Source organism: Somniosus microcephalus, chromosome 1 (genome assembly GCF_052327205.1).
Source record: "Somniosus microcephalus isolate GS21.2 chromosome 1, FLI_Smic_1.0, whole genome shotgun sequence".
NCBI lineage: Eukaryota > Metazoa > Chordata > Chondrichthyes > Squaliformes > Somniosidae > Somniosus > Somniosus microcephalus.
The window spans coordinates 298,968,838-298,985,726 of NC_140987.1; positions in this window are offsets into that span (position 1 = coordinate 298,968,838).

Sequence of the window (16,889 nt, forward strand, 5' to 3'; positions counted from 1 at the left end):
GCTTGCGCCAGCAGTTAGCGCCTTAAGAGAAGTGTTTTTCGGGTGCTATGCATGTAGCGCCCGGGCGCAGCGCAGTTTGCGCCCCACCCCAAATTAAGTTGCCCGTTAGCGCCGGCGCAAAGTTTAGCGCCCGCCCGGATGCGCGCGCAGAAAATGACGTCACATCCTCGAGCAACGCCCTTTGTGCGCCCCAATTCCAAACTTCAGTCGGACCGCCCCATTGTGCGGCTGGCGGCCGGAGCGTTTGGAAAAAGGAACGCAACACAACCAGCGCGGGCGCCGGGGGGCGCAAATTAAAGGGGATGTACTCTCCAGTATAAAGGCCAGCCTTTTTTCAGAAAACAGTCTTGTGCAACGCATTTCTGGAGACACAACAAGGAGGATAGCTAACTGCTTTCAAGCAGCAAGAGCCAGGTATTTTTGGACTGAGGCCAGAGAGCTGCAAGTGGCCTTTTGGAAATTAGAGTGTTGGCCAGGATTTGATGGGGGTTGCATGGGGTGCCAACGCGGAGCTGCAGCTCCATGTCCGTAGGGCTCGCAGAAGCATTGTGAGAGGGGCAGCCCTGGCTAGAGGCAGAGGGGACTACAGGCGTCGGCCATGTAGGCCTTACCCAGTCAGGCTATACCGCCAGCAGCGCTCCTACCTAAACATGAGTGCCGCGCGATGTGTTAAAAGGCTCCGATTCCGAAAGGGGGTGATTGCAGAGATCTGCCACCTGCTTCGCCGAGATCTGTGGCCAAAGCTCAGGTGCAGGACATCTCTGTCGGTGGAAGTGAAGGTGACGGTGGCATTGAACTTCTATGCCACCGGCTCCTTCCAATACGCTGCTGGGGACATAGCAAACATCTCCCAGTACGGCGCGCATCGCTGCATCCGCCAGGTGACCGAAGCACTGTTCAGAAGGAGAAGCCAATTCATCTCCTTCCCCATGGCCCTGGAGAGCCAGCAGCAGTGCGCATTGGGATTTTCCAGACTCAGGGAATTCCCCTTGGTGCAGGGCGCCATTGACTGTACGCATGTGGCTTTGCGGGCGCCTCTGGAGCATGGCGAGCAGTATCGCAACAGGAAGGGCTACCATTCTCTGAATGTGCAGCTGGCCTGTGACCACAAGCAGCGCATCATGGCAGTCAATGCCAGCTTCCCAGGCAGCAGCCACGATGCCTTTATCCTGCGGCAGAGTACTGTGCATGACATGTTCCAGGCACAGCCTCCCCCAAGAGGGTGGCTACTCGGGGACAAAGGCTATCCTTTGTGCACCTGGCTCATGACCCCGCTCCACGCGCCCAGGACCGCTGCTGAAGAGGCCTAAAATGAGAGCCATCCGCAACATCATCGAGCTAACTATTGGGGTCCTCAAGCAGCGGTTCCGCTGCCCTGATCGCTCCGGAGGAGCTCTCCAGTATTCGCCGGACCGGGTCTCCCAATTTGTGGTGGTTTGCAGCATGCTACACAACCTGGCTATCCGCAGGACTCAGGCACTGCCACCTGACGTTGGACCAGCACCTCAGGAGGAGGAGCAGGAGGAGCATGAGGAGGAGGAGGAGGAGGAGCAGGAGTACGTTCCCAGGAGGGAGCGACCAGGGCCAAGGGCCGCACAACGCCACCTTATTACACGGTACTTCTAAGCCCCCTGTCAGGGAATGGCCAGGGGCCATGAGGGAAGATGAATGCAGCCGCTCCGCAACCCCTCAGCCGGCGAAGCCAACAAACACTAAGAAGAACAACCATGGAGACTGCATGAATAAAGATAATTTTTTATTACACAAAAATGAAAAGCCCTTCCCACATGAATCCCCAAAAACAATAAACGGGCCCCACAAAAAGCCCAACAAACGACTCACTCCCACAAACTGGGGAGGAGTCACTCCACCTTTCTTCAAACCGGGCCTCAACGTCGGCCTAACGCAAAAAATAAGCCCTCCAACAACACAACCATGGGCAAAATAAAGATGGCCACCGCCATATAAAAGGAAAGCTGCGCACACACTCTACTGAGTGGCCCACGAGGGCGAGACCTTGCCCAGCCTTTTGCCTCCCCTGCCCGGCCTGCTGCTCCTTCGCAAGCTCTGCCCAGTGGCTGCTGCGAGGCTGGGGGAAGGTGCCTGAGGCTCAGATGCCCTTCCACCAGATGCCGCTGGGGGGCGGCCTACACGGCGTTTGGGCCTTGAGGAGCCGTCTGCTGAGTGGCGCACCTGAGCCTGGCCACCATCAGCTGCAGCCGCTTGCCCTTGATGCCCCAGTGGGGGAATGGCAGCGACGGATGGCGCAATGTGGGCCAGCTGCCATGTGGGATGCGCTGGCTGGTGCTGAGGCGCGGTGGCACTCGGCCGGTCCCGCACTGCAGGATCCGCAACAATCAGCCGAGGGGCGGCTTGCTGGGATGGTCCAGCGCCGCGGCTGCCCTGGTGATGCCCGCCTGAGACAGCGCGTGTGGCAGCAGTGAGTGCCCCTGTGGTCCTGGTGTGCGTGCGCATCACAGCCGTCAAGGTCTTGACGGCATCAGTCAGCATGCGGCCACTCGCGGCAGTTGCTGCCCCGAACTCGCGCACACTGGTCGCCAGCGACTCGATGGCCTCATGCGCCCCACCACGCTCATGAGCTCCGTGTGGCGCTGGTCCGAATCCTCGGCCATCTTATCCAGCTTCCGCACCTCCTTCGAGGTGAAGGTGTCCGGACTGGAGTCGCGACTCTCCCGCTGGGGAGGAGGGGGCCGAACTAGGGGACCCTTGCCGCGTTCGTCGCGGCGAGTGTGCCGAACAGCAGCACTCCCCTCTGATCCTTCCCCCCTTTGGGGGGAAGGCCGCGGGCCATGCGCACGGCTCCTGGGTGGCTGGACGCCACTGGTCCCAGAAGCTGCATTGCCCTGCGACAGTTCCTCCAGGCACTCGTCCAGTGAGGAGGACTCAAGCATTTCCTCCTCTCCTGCGGGACGTGACTGTTCCCCCGAAGGTCCGGCTTGCTCCTCCTCCTCCTCCTGGTCGGAGGTGCTGTCACTGGCAGCTTCAGAGTCCTGGTCGTCACCAGCTGAAAGCAGGAATGCACAAGAGTAGCTTCAGAGTGAGGAGACGGCGTCAGTGAGGGAGTTAGGACTGGTGGCATTCAGCGCATTGGTGGGACAGTGGCAAAGGAGGTAGCTCGGATGGGCCAGTGCGACGTGAGAGGGCCAAAAGGCGAGGTCCTTACCATTGCTGGGCAGTGGAGGGTCAGATACTCCGCACGCTGTGGGGACAATCACATGGGCTCCCATGTGCACACACACGCACCCCTCCAGCTGAGTGAGCTTCTGCAGCTTGGCGCGGCCACCCCTGGCATGCGCCTGGCGATCAAACGCTACTTTAGCCTGCAAGAGAAAGGACGGGCTGTAAGTGCACAGTGAAGCCCTGATGTAGTGTGCACTGCCTCCCATGGTGGAATAGCGTGGACAGAGTGAAGCCCTGATGTAGTGTGCACTGCCTCCCATGGTGGAATAGCTTGGACAGAGTGAAGCCCTGATGTCGTGTGCACTGCCTCCCATGGTGGAATAGCGTGGACAGAGTGAAGCCCTGATGTAGTGTGCACTGCCTCCCATGGTGGAATAGCGTGGACAGAGTGAAGCCCTGATGTAGTGTGCACTGCCTGCCATGGTGGAACAGCTTGGACAAAGTGTAGAGTGCCGAATGGCCATGTGATGCTCATGACTGTCCCAATGCTGCTGGCTGAGGGCTGGCCAATAGGACTTTCAGCTCCCTTTGCCCATCATGTCAGGTGTACATGCAAGAATGAGGAGGAGACTGGAAAGGCTACTCACCTTCACAATCCTGGTCAGATCGTTGTATTTTTTACGACATTGTTTGTGGTCCTGGGGGCATCGCCGGTGAACGTCACCCTCTGGGCGATCTGCTTCCAGACTTTGGTGTAGTCGTGGTGGGTTGGATTCCTCCCACTCTCTGGGAACAAGATCTTGCGCCTCACCTCCAGAGCTGTGACCATTATGTCCACATCACCCTCTGAGAAGCGCAGGGCACGCTGACGGGCCTTCTCTGGCGTTGCCATGACTCCCTGGGGCTGAGCAGCAGTGTTGAGGCCTCTTTGCAAGGCTGCAGTGTGCAGGGCGTGGCAGCAGACCAATTCGTCCCTTCCCCCTTTAAGAGCTGGTCGGCGCCACGGGGTCTGCTGTCAGTCCAAAAATGACCGCACCCGCGCTGCGCCCCGCCTGGGCGCTATCCCTCTGGACCGCCGGCTTAGCGCCTAAAGATAGGAGTGGAACGCCTCTTTTAGCGCTCCACCAATCTCTTAGGGCGAAGCCACTGAATTTCCGGCAACGGGGCGCTACTTTGGGGCGGGCGCTAACTTCAGGCGGGCACTAAGGTTAGCGCCCCAAAACTGTCTATACTGAAAATCTAGCCCAAAGTTTCAGCACAGAATTCCACTGAGCAACAACAACATAGTTTAACTGTGGATTCTGAGTCTGGCAAGTCTACTGATGTGCCCATTTCTGAGGGACACTGGGCTCGAACTCAACTCCATTTCAAACTACAACAGCAATTAGAACAAATGCTTCGCCGTTTTGAGCAAGAGTTGAATGCAACGAAAGAGTTCTTTGATATAGAGTTGGAGAATCTGGAAAGACAACAGAAGCAGCTGATGGAGAAAATGGAGCAGGAGCACACAAAACGTCTGATGTCAGAGGAGTTAACGGTCAGCCAACTCCTGCATGTGCTGAAGGACAGGACTCTGAAATGGGAAAAACTTGAACACGAACTTCAATATTCAAACGAAAGGGGTTCGGAGCTCTCAAAGGTTATTGGAAGAGCTGAGGTGGCAACACAGACTGAGATGACTGCAACAGAGCAGCCCTTGGATGCCAAAAGTACGCTGACTCACGTCAACGTAGAACAACAGACCACTGAAACAGCTGCTCCGGTAGAGGGATTGAATAGTCCGATCAATCAATCTCCAAAAGAAGTTGAAGTAGTAAAATCTCAAATGAGGTCATTAGTAAACGACTTGCTGAAAGCCCAGAAAAAGCTGGATGAAGAGGTACGCATGAAGAAGTCTCTTCAGGAAAGATGTCTGGACTTGGAACAAAAGCTGGCTAACGCCCAGCTGAGTATGGAGGAAATAGAAGACCCTCTCGCTGGCCTAGATCAGGACGACACCGAATATTACTATGTCCTGTCCTGCCCAACTTGTAACTTCGACTCCCACCATACAGAAATCATGGAGGAGCACCGAAAGTCTACGGAACATCGGGAGAAGGTGGCTCTACTACGGAAAAAGGAGGAAGAGAAGGAGGAACTGCGCATGCAGCTGGCAGCTGACAGTGGAGCCCAGAGAGTCTCCAAGAAGCAGAAAAGGAAAAGTCGAAACAGAAGATGACCCATCTGAACCATTATTACCTCTACCAGATCACACACGTGGTCCCTCCGAATGGAGCCAATTCAGTTCGGAAGTTCAAACTGTTAAATCCATGGAAGGACTATTGAATGAGTCACTCCAGCAACGTGAACCGACTACACCACAGAGATTGAATCTGTGAACTGTTTTCCGCAGAGACTGAATCTGTGATCTGTTTTGACATGAAGTTATCTATGTATCTATGTTATTCTGTTATGTAAACCTGAAGTTATATATGTATATATGTTATTACGCTATGTTAAATGGGGAGATGACTGTAAAGCTAGGAAGGGAGGAATGTTGTGTATGTAATATGTGTGCTACTTTGAACCTATGGACAGGACTGCACTACTTGTAGGGCGTAGTGATACGCAGTACCACTCCTGGCCATAGGGGTATAAATAGTACTGTGGGTACTGATCTCCCCTCAGTTCCCGCCTGTGGGCATGAAGTAAAGACCTACGTGCAGTCCCTACCTCCAACCAGTAAAGACCTGTTTGAGTTATACGTTTAAGTCTTGTGTTAATTGTTCAATACAATACACATACTTAACAACATGGACAATTCTTGCGGTATCCTCATAAAAGGCTCTGTGGAGTTTCTGGCAACTGGTGATGGGTCCTTCTTCCTCTTGACAGCATGCGTCCCGGGGTGACAATTATTTGGTGGCCCACGTCAGTGGATTCATTATGTTCCTGTGCCTTGTTGCTGCCCTCTGAGACGATTCTAACATTGTAGCTAAATACAGCTGAGCTGGATGAAAATCACTCCCCTGTGGAGAAAGGAAGAACATTGTGCAATTCAGGACACAAGTGTATCCATGGACTAGGAATAATAAAACACCGTTTTGCATTCTATGATGCAGACCATGATATATGTAGGTCAAGTGCTGCTGTGGAACATTTATAATAGATTTTCTGTTTGTGTATTATGGGCTTTACAAACAGCTATGGGCATGCAACATGAGGTAAACAAAGTGATTTTCTAACTTTTACTGCACTGGATGTTATTCAGCTGAATGTAATTTAAACTTTCTAGACTGCTGGTACTCTGGGGTCAGGCTTTCATCCTCAGGCCAATCTTGAATAGTTTTTTTTATTCATTTATGGGAGGTGGGTGTCGCTGGCAAGGCCAGCCCCTATTGCCCATCCCCAATTGCCCCAATTGTTCTGTACAGGTGTCCAACTTTTTGTGGGACTGAGAGTCTCCTTAGTGTGCTTTGGATTTTTGAGCACATGTGGGATTTTGAAGCCTTCATTGCGTTGAATCTGTTTAATCTCCTTTGTGTAACTATTTCAGATGCTATGTGGAGTACTCTTTCATTCTTTGCATCCTGCTGTCACGATTATAGAATTATGCAGAAATTACAACACAGAAAAAGGCAGTTTGCTCCAATCAGTCTGCGTTGGTGTTGTCCTCCATTTGAGCTGTGATCCTAATCCCATGTGCCTGTCTTGTTCCCATATCCTTCAACCACCTATCTAACCTATTCTTAAATGTTGTACTAGAACCTGTTTCAATCACTAACTCCAGTGGTGTATTCCACAGTCTCACAATCCTCTTATTAAAAAAGTTTTTCCTGATCTCTTACATTTAGTTTTTTGCTACTGCATTCTAGACTCCTCATTAACACTCTGTTTCCATTTACTCTGTCCCAACTTTTTATAATTTTAAACAGCCTAATTACATCACTCCATCATCTCCTCTGATATATTCAGGTAGCAATGACCTATAAAAGTAAAATGACTGGCTTTAATTTATACTCAAAAGCCCTTGAGAGGGATCCCAGCAGCTGATTAGATATTGAATTGATAAAGTTTTTCATCTTTAATTGCAGAATATAGAGTGAGCTGTGTTATTTCCCAGTAATTGCAGCAATTCTGCCCTCACTCTTGTTGCTAATAATTATCTGAACCCCTGGATGAAAGCATTTTTTGCTAACCTCTAATTCCCACCCATTATTCTCTGTAGACTTTTATTTGGCACATATTGTTCGTGCTTAAATTACAATATTAGCAATTCTAATATTGACAATGGTACATTATTCGAAATGGTTCGCTCATCTTGCAACAATGAGAAAATTGCAAATGTTGATGACATTGGAAGCAGAGGGAGGAATGCCAAAACATGATTTAACCAACTTCAGTATCAACCAGAATAATCCCACAATTATTGCACTCAATGAAACAGGGGTCTGTGTGGTAGTGTGAGTTGCTTTAGTGAGTACATAGCAGATGTCATTGGGGAAAAAAAATAGACCAAAGGAAATACCTTGTATTTCAAAATGTACTTCTTCATCATCACCAGTCTGAGCATTTCAGTCTGGAAGTTCCTCATTCGCCCACTTTGCAGCTCACTTTGCGACAATCAATAATTGTCTCAGAAAAAAAATTACTGGTGATAATATGGTAGATTTTCCATCATGGTGCACCGCAGGAAATCTACCCAACATACTACACATGGCCAGTCATGGCAACTGCCAGGGTACTTGGCGCAAACATGCAAAATTTCCTTCTTGTGATTACACACCAGCTGCACATTGAGGGAGTGGAAGCCCTTGCGGTTGACAAAAATACCTGATTTGTGATGGGGTGCCTTGAGAGCCACATGTGTGCAGTCAACGATGCCCTGCACCCTTGGAAAGCCTGTCAGATTAGCAAATCCAACCGCAAGCGCGGTTACACTTGCTTGGTCCTTGGAGAAGATGATGTAATTGTGCGTGTTGGCAAAGAGGGCATCGGTTACCTGCGTGATGCAAGTGTGTGCAGCCACCTGGGCGATGCCGCTGATGTCTGCTGTTGATCCCTGGAATGATCCTGAAGCAAAAAAGCTGAGTGCGGTGGTAACTTTGACGGCCACTGATAAGGGGTGTTAACCCGCTCCTCTGGGCTCCAGGTCTTGCTGCACCTTCAAACCAGCCTCCTCGGGCCTGGCAAAATCCAGCCCATTGAGTCAGTCACTCACACACACACACACACTCATTCAGTCACTCACACTCAATCACACACTCACTCACACACTCACACACTCACTCACTCACTCACACTCAATCACACTCACTCACTCACACACTCACTCACACACTCACAACCACACTCGCTCACATTCACACACACTCACATACACTCACTCAAACACTCACAACCACACTCACTCACTCACTCACACTCACAGTCACTCACTCACTCACACTCAATCACACTCACTCACTCACACACTCACTCACACTCACAACCACACTCACTCACATTCACACACACACTCACACACTCACTCACAGACTCACACACTCACTCACATTCACACACACACACAATCACTCACTCACACACACACTCACACCCACACATTCACACACCCACTCATACACTCACTCATTCACTCACCCACTCACACACTCACTCACACACTCACACTCACTCACACTCACTCACTCACCCTCTCACACACACACTCACACACACTCTCACACACTCATCACTCATTGACTCAGACACTCACAAACTCACTCTCTCACACTCACTCACACTCACACACTCACTCATTCAATCACTCACTCACTCAATCACTCACTCACAAACTCACACACTCATTCAATCATGCACTCACTCACACACACTGACTCACACTCACTCACTCACTCACACACTCACTCACTCACTCACTCACACACTCACATACATACTCACTCACTCACACACACACTCACTCACACTCTCCCTCACTCATGCACTCACTCACACTCAGATGCATTCACTCACACACTCAGACTCACTCACACACACTCACTCACTCGCTCACTCACAAACTCAGTCACTCACTCACACACTCACTCAGTCACTCACTCACTCACTCGCTCACTCATTCACACACTCACACTCACTCACACACACAACTCACTCACTCACACACACTCGCATTCGCTCACTCAGACACTCACTCACACACTCACTCGCTCATGCACACACTCACGCACACACTCACACACACACTCACACACTCACACAATCACTCACACACTCACTCATTCACACATTCACCCACTCACTCATGCACTCACACACGCACTCACACACACACTCACACAAACACTCACACACTCACAAACACTCACACACTCACACACTCACTCACACATGCACCCACTCACTCACACACTCACTCACACACTCACACACATTCACACACTCAGTCACTCACTCACATACTCACACACTCACTCACACACTCACTCACTCATACACTCACCCACTCACTAATACACTCACTCACACTCACAACCACACTCACTCACATTCACACACACACACACACACTCACTCACACACTCACACCCACACTCACACACTCACTCACATTCACACACACACACAATCACTCACTCACACACACACTCACACACTCACTCATACACTCACTCACTCACTCACACACTCACACACTCACTCACACTCACACATTCACTCACTCACACACTCAGTCACACACTCACTCACACACTTACTCACTCACTCACACACTCACTCACTCCCATTCACTCACTCACTCACACTCACTCACTTATACACTCACTCACTCACACACACAGACTCACAGTCACACTCACACACTCACTCAATCACACACTCACTCACACACTCACTCACTCATTCACTCACACTCACTCACACTCACTCACTCACCCACTCACACACACACTCACACACACTCTCACACACTCATCACTCATTGACTCAGACACTCACAAATTCACTCTCTCACACACTCACTCACACTCACACACACTCACTCATTCAATCACTCACTCACTCACAAACTCACACACTCATTCAATCATGCACTCACTCACACACACTCACTCACACTCACTCACTCACTCACACACACTCACTCACTCACTCACTCACACACTCACACACATACTCACTCACTCCCACACTCACTCAAACTCTCACTCACTCATGCACTCACTCACACTCAGATGCATTCACTCACACAATCAGACTCACTCACTCACACACTCACTCACTCGCTCACTCACTCAATCACACACTCAGTCACTCACTCACACACTCACTCAGTCACTCACTCACTCGCTCACTCACTCACTCACACACTCACACATACTCACTCACTCACACACACTCGCATTCGCTCACTTCGACACACACACACATTCACTCACTCATGCACTCACTCATGCACACAATCACACACACACTCACACACTCACACAATCACTCACTCATTCACACACTCACACACTCATGCACTCACGCACTCACACACACACTCACACACTCACTCACACACTCACACAAACATTCACACTCACAAACACTCACACACTCAGTCACTCACTCACATACTCACACACTCACTCACACACTCACTCACTCATACACTCACCCACTCACTAATACACTCACTCACACTCACTCACTCACACACTCACTCACTCTCTCATTAATTCATTCACTCACTGACTCACACATTCACTCACACTCACACTCTCACACAATCACTCACACCCACACACTCACACAATCACTCACTCACTTATGCACTCAATCACACCCTAACTCACACCCACTCACTCACTCACACACTCACACACTCACTCACGCACTCACTCACACACACACACTCACACACTCATACACTCACTCACACACTCACTCACACACACACTCATACTCACACACTCACTCACACACTCACTCATTCAAACACACACTCACTCACAATCACTCACCCACTCACACACACACACACACTCACACTCACTCACTCACTCACACACACACACTCACACACTCATACACTCACTCACACACTCACTCACACACTCACACACACTCAGTCACACACTCACATACTCACACACTCACTCACACACTCACTCACTCACTAATGCACTCACTCACACACTCACTCACTTTCACTCACTCACACACACTCACACTCATGCACACTCTCTCACTCACACACTCACTGACACTCAATAATAATAATACAATACAAATCGCTTTATTGGCATGATAAGGTACATCTTATGTTGCCAAAGCATCAAAATACATTTATGGTTGAACACATAAACGCGGTTCCATTCATACAGTGTATAAACAGGTATATCCCTGAGTTTATAAATATATTTTCGCCTTGTTTATATATACTCTTGTCTTAGTTTACTGGTTGTCCCTCTGTTCATGGCAAGCTGTAACATAGTGTGCCGCCAGTGTTACACAGCTTCTCTCCTCCCCCAGTAGGAATGGGAGTTTTTGGTTGTCAGTCAGATTTCTGAATTCAGGGCATATTTGTGAGAATTTTTGATAGAAATTCTCTCTGATGCCCTGATATTTTCCACAGGCTGTGAGGAAGTGCATCTCTGTCTCCACTACTCCCTGACTGCAGTGAGAGCATATCCTGTCTTCTCTTGGCAGCCTGGTCTGCCTGTGTCTGCCTTTTTCGATCGCTAGGCTATGTTCGCTAAGTCTGTACCTTGTCAAGGTTCTTCTCAGTTTGTTATCCTTTACCATGGTCAGGTAATCAGCTATGTTGTATTGTCTGTTTAGGGCCAAGTAGCAATTGAGTTTGCTTTGGGTTTTTGTTGTTTCTGCCCAATATGACAGATATTTTTCCTTTTGCTTAGCGACGATTGTGTTGGGTCGAATTCTTTGTGTTACCCTGTCACTGTCCTGGGGCTGGTTATTGTTAGTATTGTTATTAGTTACTTTATTGAGTCCCAGGACTAGTTGACTGAGGGTATTCTTCTTTATGGTCAGCTCTTGGCATTTCAGGGCGTCGTAGTGATAGCATTGGGGGTTGCTCATTTGTAGGTGATTCCAAAATTTGGTGGCTCTTTTTTGGATAGTGATTATTAATGGGTATTGGCCTAGTTCCGCCCTGCATGCGTTGTTTACTGTTTTCCTTTGAGTCCGGAGGATATTTTTACAGAATTCCGCATGTAGGATCTCAATTGGGTGTTTGTCCCATTTTGCAAAATCTTGTTGTGTTTAGTGGTCCCCAGACCTCACTGCCATAGAGTGCAATTGGTTCAATTACTGATTTGAAAATTTTGAGCCAAATGCTAATTGGGATTTCTATTTGGATTGATTTTTTGATGGCATAGAAAGCCCTTCTTGCTTTCTCTTTCAGTTCATTCACAGCCAGTTTGAAGTTTCCCGTAGAACTGATTTTTAAGCCCAAGTATGTGTAGTGAGTGGTTTGTTCAATTTTGGTTGTTCCTACTGTGAAATTTATTGTGGGTCCATGTTGTTTGGATCTTTGCTGGAACACAAGGACTTTGGTTTTTTGGGGATTTATTGTCAGGGCCCAAGTCTGGCAGTACGACTCCAGCAGGTCCAGGTTCTGCTGTAGACCCTCCTTAGTTGGTGACAGCAGAACCAGGTCGTCGGCATAGAGGAGGAATTTAACCTTGGATTCATATAGGGTGAGGCCGGGTGCTGTAGATTGTTCAAGTAGTTTTGCCAATCCATTAATGTAAATATTAAAGAGTGTCGGTGAGATTGGCGAGCCCTGCGTCACCCCCCGCCCCTGTGGGAAGTATTTTGTTTGTTTGTCTCCAATTTTAACTGCACATTTATTGTTTGTATACATTGATTTAATTACATCATATGTTTTACCTCCTACCCCGCTTTCGATAAGTTTCAGGAATAAACCGTCATGCCAGATGGAGTCGAAAGCCTTCTGGAAATCTACAAAGCATGCGTAGATTTTGCTTTTGTTATGGTGAACGTGTTTGTCAATTAGGGTCTGTAGGGTGAAGATATGATCGGATGTTCTATAGTTTGGCAGGAATCCAATTTGGCTTTTACTCAAGACATTGTGCTCTTCAAGGACATTTATAAGTCTTTTGTTTATGATGCTACAGAATACCTTCCCCAGGTTACTGTTTACACAGATGCCTCGATAGTTGTTTGGGTCGATTTTGTCCCCACTTTTGTATATGGGTGTTATGAGTCCTTTGTTCCAGATGTCAGGGAAATAACCGACACTCACTGACACTCACACACACACTCACACCCACACACTCACACACTCACTCACTCATGCACTCATTCACAAACTCACTCACACTCAGTCAGCACACACTCACTCACACACTCACACACATTCACTCACACTCACTCACAGACACTCATTCACAGACTCACTCATTCACTCACTCACTCAAACACTCACTCACACACTCAATCACTCACTCACTCACACACTCACACTCACTCACTCACTCACCCACTCACACACACACTCACACACTCACTCACACTTACTCACCCACTCATTGACGCACACACTCACATACTCACTCTATCACACACTCACTCACACTCACACACACTCACTCATTCAATCACTAATTCACTCACTGACAAACCCATGCACTCATTCAAACATGCACTCACTCACACACACTCACTCACACTCTCACTCACTCACACTCAGTCACTCACTCACTCACACACACTCACTCAAACACACAGACGCAATCACTTACACACTCAGACTCACTCACTCACGCACTCAGCCACTCGCTCACATGCTCACTCACTCACTCAGACACTCAGTCACTGACTCACACACTCACTCAGTCACTCAATCACTCACTCAGTCACACACTCACACTCACACACTCACACTCACTCACTCACACACACACACACACACACACTCACACACTCATACACTCACTCACACACTCACTCACACACTCAGTCACGCACTCACATACTCACACACACACACACACACACACTCTCTAATACACTCACTCACACACTCACTCACTTTCATTCACTCACTCACTCACTCACACACACACTCACGCACACTCTCTCACTCACACACTCACTGACACTCACTGACACACACTCACTCACACCCACACACTCACACACTCACTCATTCACACACTCACTCACACTTACTCACTCACTCACACACTCACACACACTCACTCACACATACTCACAGACACTCACTCACACACTCACTCATTCACTCACTCACTCAAACACTCACTCACACACTCAATCACTCACTCACACACTCAATCACACTCACTCACACACACACTCACACACTCACTCACCCACTCATTGATGCACACACTCACACACTCACTCTATCACACACTCACTCACACTCACACACACTCGCTCATTCAATCACTAACTCACTCACTCACAAAATCATGCACTCATTTAAACATGCACTCATTCACACACTCTCACTCACACTCTCACTAACTCACACTCAGTCACTCCCTCACACACTCAGTCACTCACTCACTCACACACGCTCACTCAAACATTCAGACACAATCACTCACACACTCAGACTCACTCACTCACGCACTCAGTCACTCACTCACATGCTCACACACTCACTCACTCAGACACTCAGTCACTGACTCACACACTCACTCAGTCACTCACTCACACTCACTCACTCACATACACACTCACACACACACTCTCACACTCACATTCACTCACTCAGTCACTCACTCACACACTTTCACACACTCACAAAATCAATGACACACTCACCCACTCACTCACTCAGACACTCACCCACTTGCTCACTCACACACTCACACACACTCACCCACTCACTCACTCACACACTCATTCACTCAAACACACACACTCACACACTCACACACTCACTCACTCACACTCTCACTCACCCATGCACTCACCCACACTCAGATGCATTCACCCACACAATCAGACTCACTCACTCACACACTCACTCACTCGCTCACACACTCACTCAGTCACTCACTCACACACTCACTCGCTCACTCACCCACACACTCACACTCACTCACACACACTCGCATTCGCTCACTCAGACATTCACTCAAACACTCACTCACTCACGCACTCACTCACACACACACTCACACACTCACCCACTCACTCATGCACTCACAGACTCACACACGCACTCACACACTCACACACTCACACAAACACTCACACACTCACAAACACTCACACACTCACACACTCACTCACACATGCACTCACTCACTCACTCACTCACACACTCACTCACACACTCACACACACTTACACACTCAGTCACTCACTCACATACTCACACACTCACTCACACACTCACTCACTCATACACTCACCCACTCACTAATACACTCACTCACACTCACTCACTCACACACTCACTCACATTCACTCACTCACACACTCACACACACACTCACGCACTCACTCACACTCACTCACTCACACTCACTCACACACTCACTCATACACTCACTCACACACATTCACTCACACACACACTCATACTCACACACTCACTCACACACTCATTCATTCACTCACACACTCACTCACACTCACTCACACACACACACTCACACACTCATACACTCACTCACACACTCACTCACACACTCAGTCACGCACTCACATACTCACACACTCACTCACACACTCACTCACTCACTAATACACTCACTCACACACTTTCATTCACTCACTCACTCACTCACACACACACTCACACTCACACACACTCTCTCACTCACACACTCACTGACACTCACACCCACACACTCACTCACACACACTCACTCACACACTCACACACACTCACTCACACTCACTCACAGACACCCACTGACACACTCACTCATTCACTCACTCACTCAAACACTCACTCACACACTCAATCACTCACTCACACACTCACTCACTCACTCACTCACTCACTCACCCACACTCACACACTCCCTCACACTCACTCACCCACTCATTGACACACACACTCACACACTCAATCTATCACATACTCACTCACACACACACTCACACACACTCACTCATTTAATCACTAACTCACTCACTCACAAACTCATGCACTCATTCAAACATGCACTCACTCACACACACTCACTCACACTCTCACTCACTCACACTCAGTCACTCAGTCACACACTCAGTCACTCACACATAGTCACTCAAACACACAGACGCAATCACTCACACAGTCACACTCACTCACTCACGCACTCAGTTACTCGCTCACATGCTGACTCACTCACTCAGATACTCAGTCACTGACTCACACACTCACTCAGTCACTCACTCACTTACTCGCTTACTCACTCAGTCACACACTCACACTCACTCACTCACACACTCACACACACATTCACACACACACACTCTCACTCACACACTCACATTCACTCACTCAGACACTCACTCACACACACTCACAAATACACTCACAAACTCAATGACACACTCACCCACTCACACACTCACTCACTCAGACACTCACCCACTTGCTCACTCACACACTCACACACACTCACCCACTCACTCACTCACACACTCATTCACACACTCACACACACACTCACACACTCACTCACTCACTCACACACTCACAAAATCACACACACTAACTTACTTTCTCACTCACCCAAACACTCACACACTCACACACT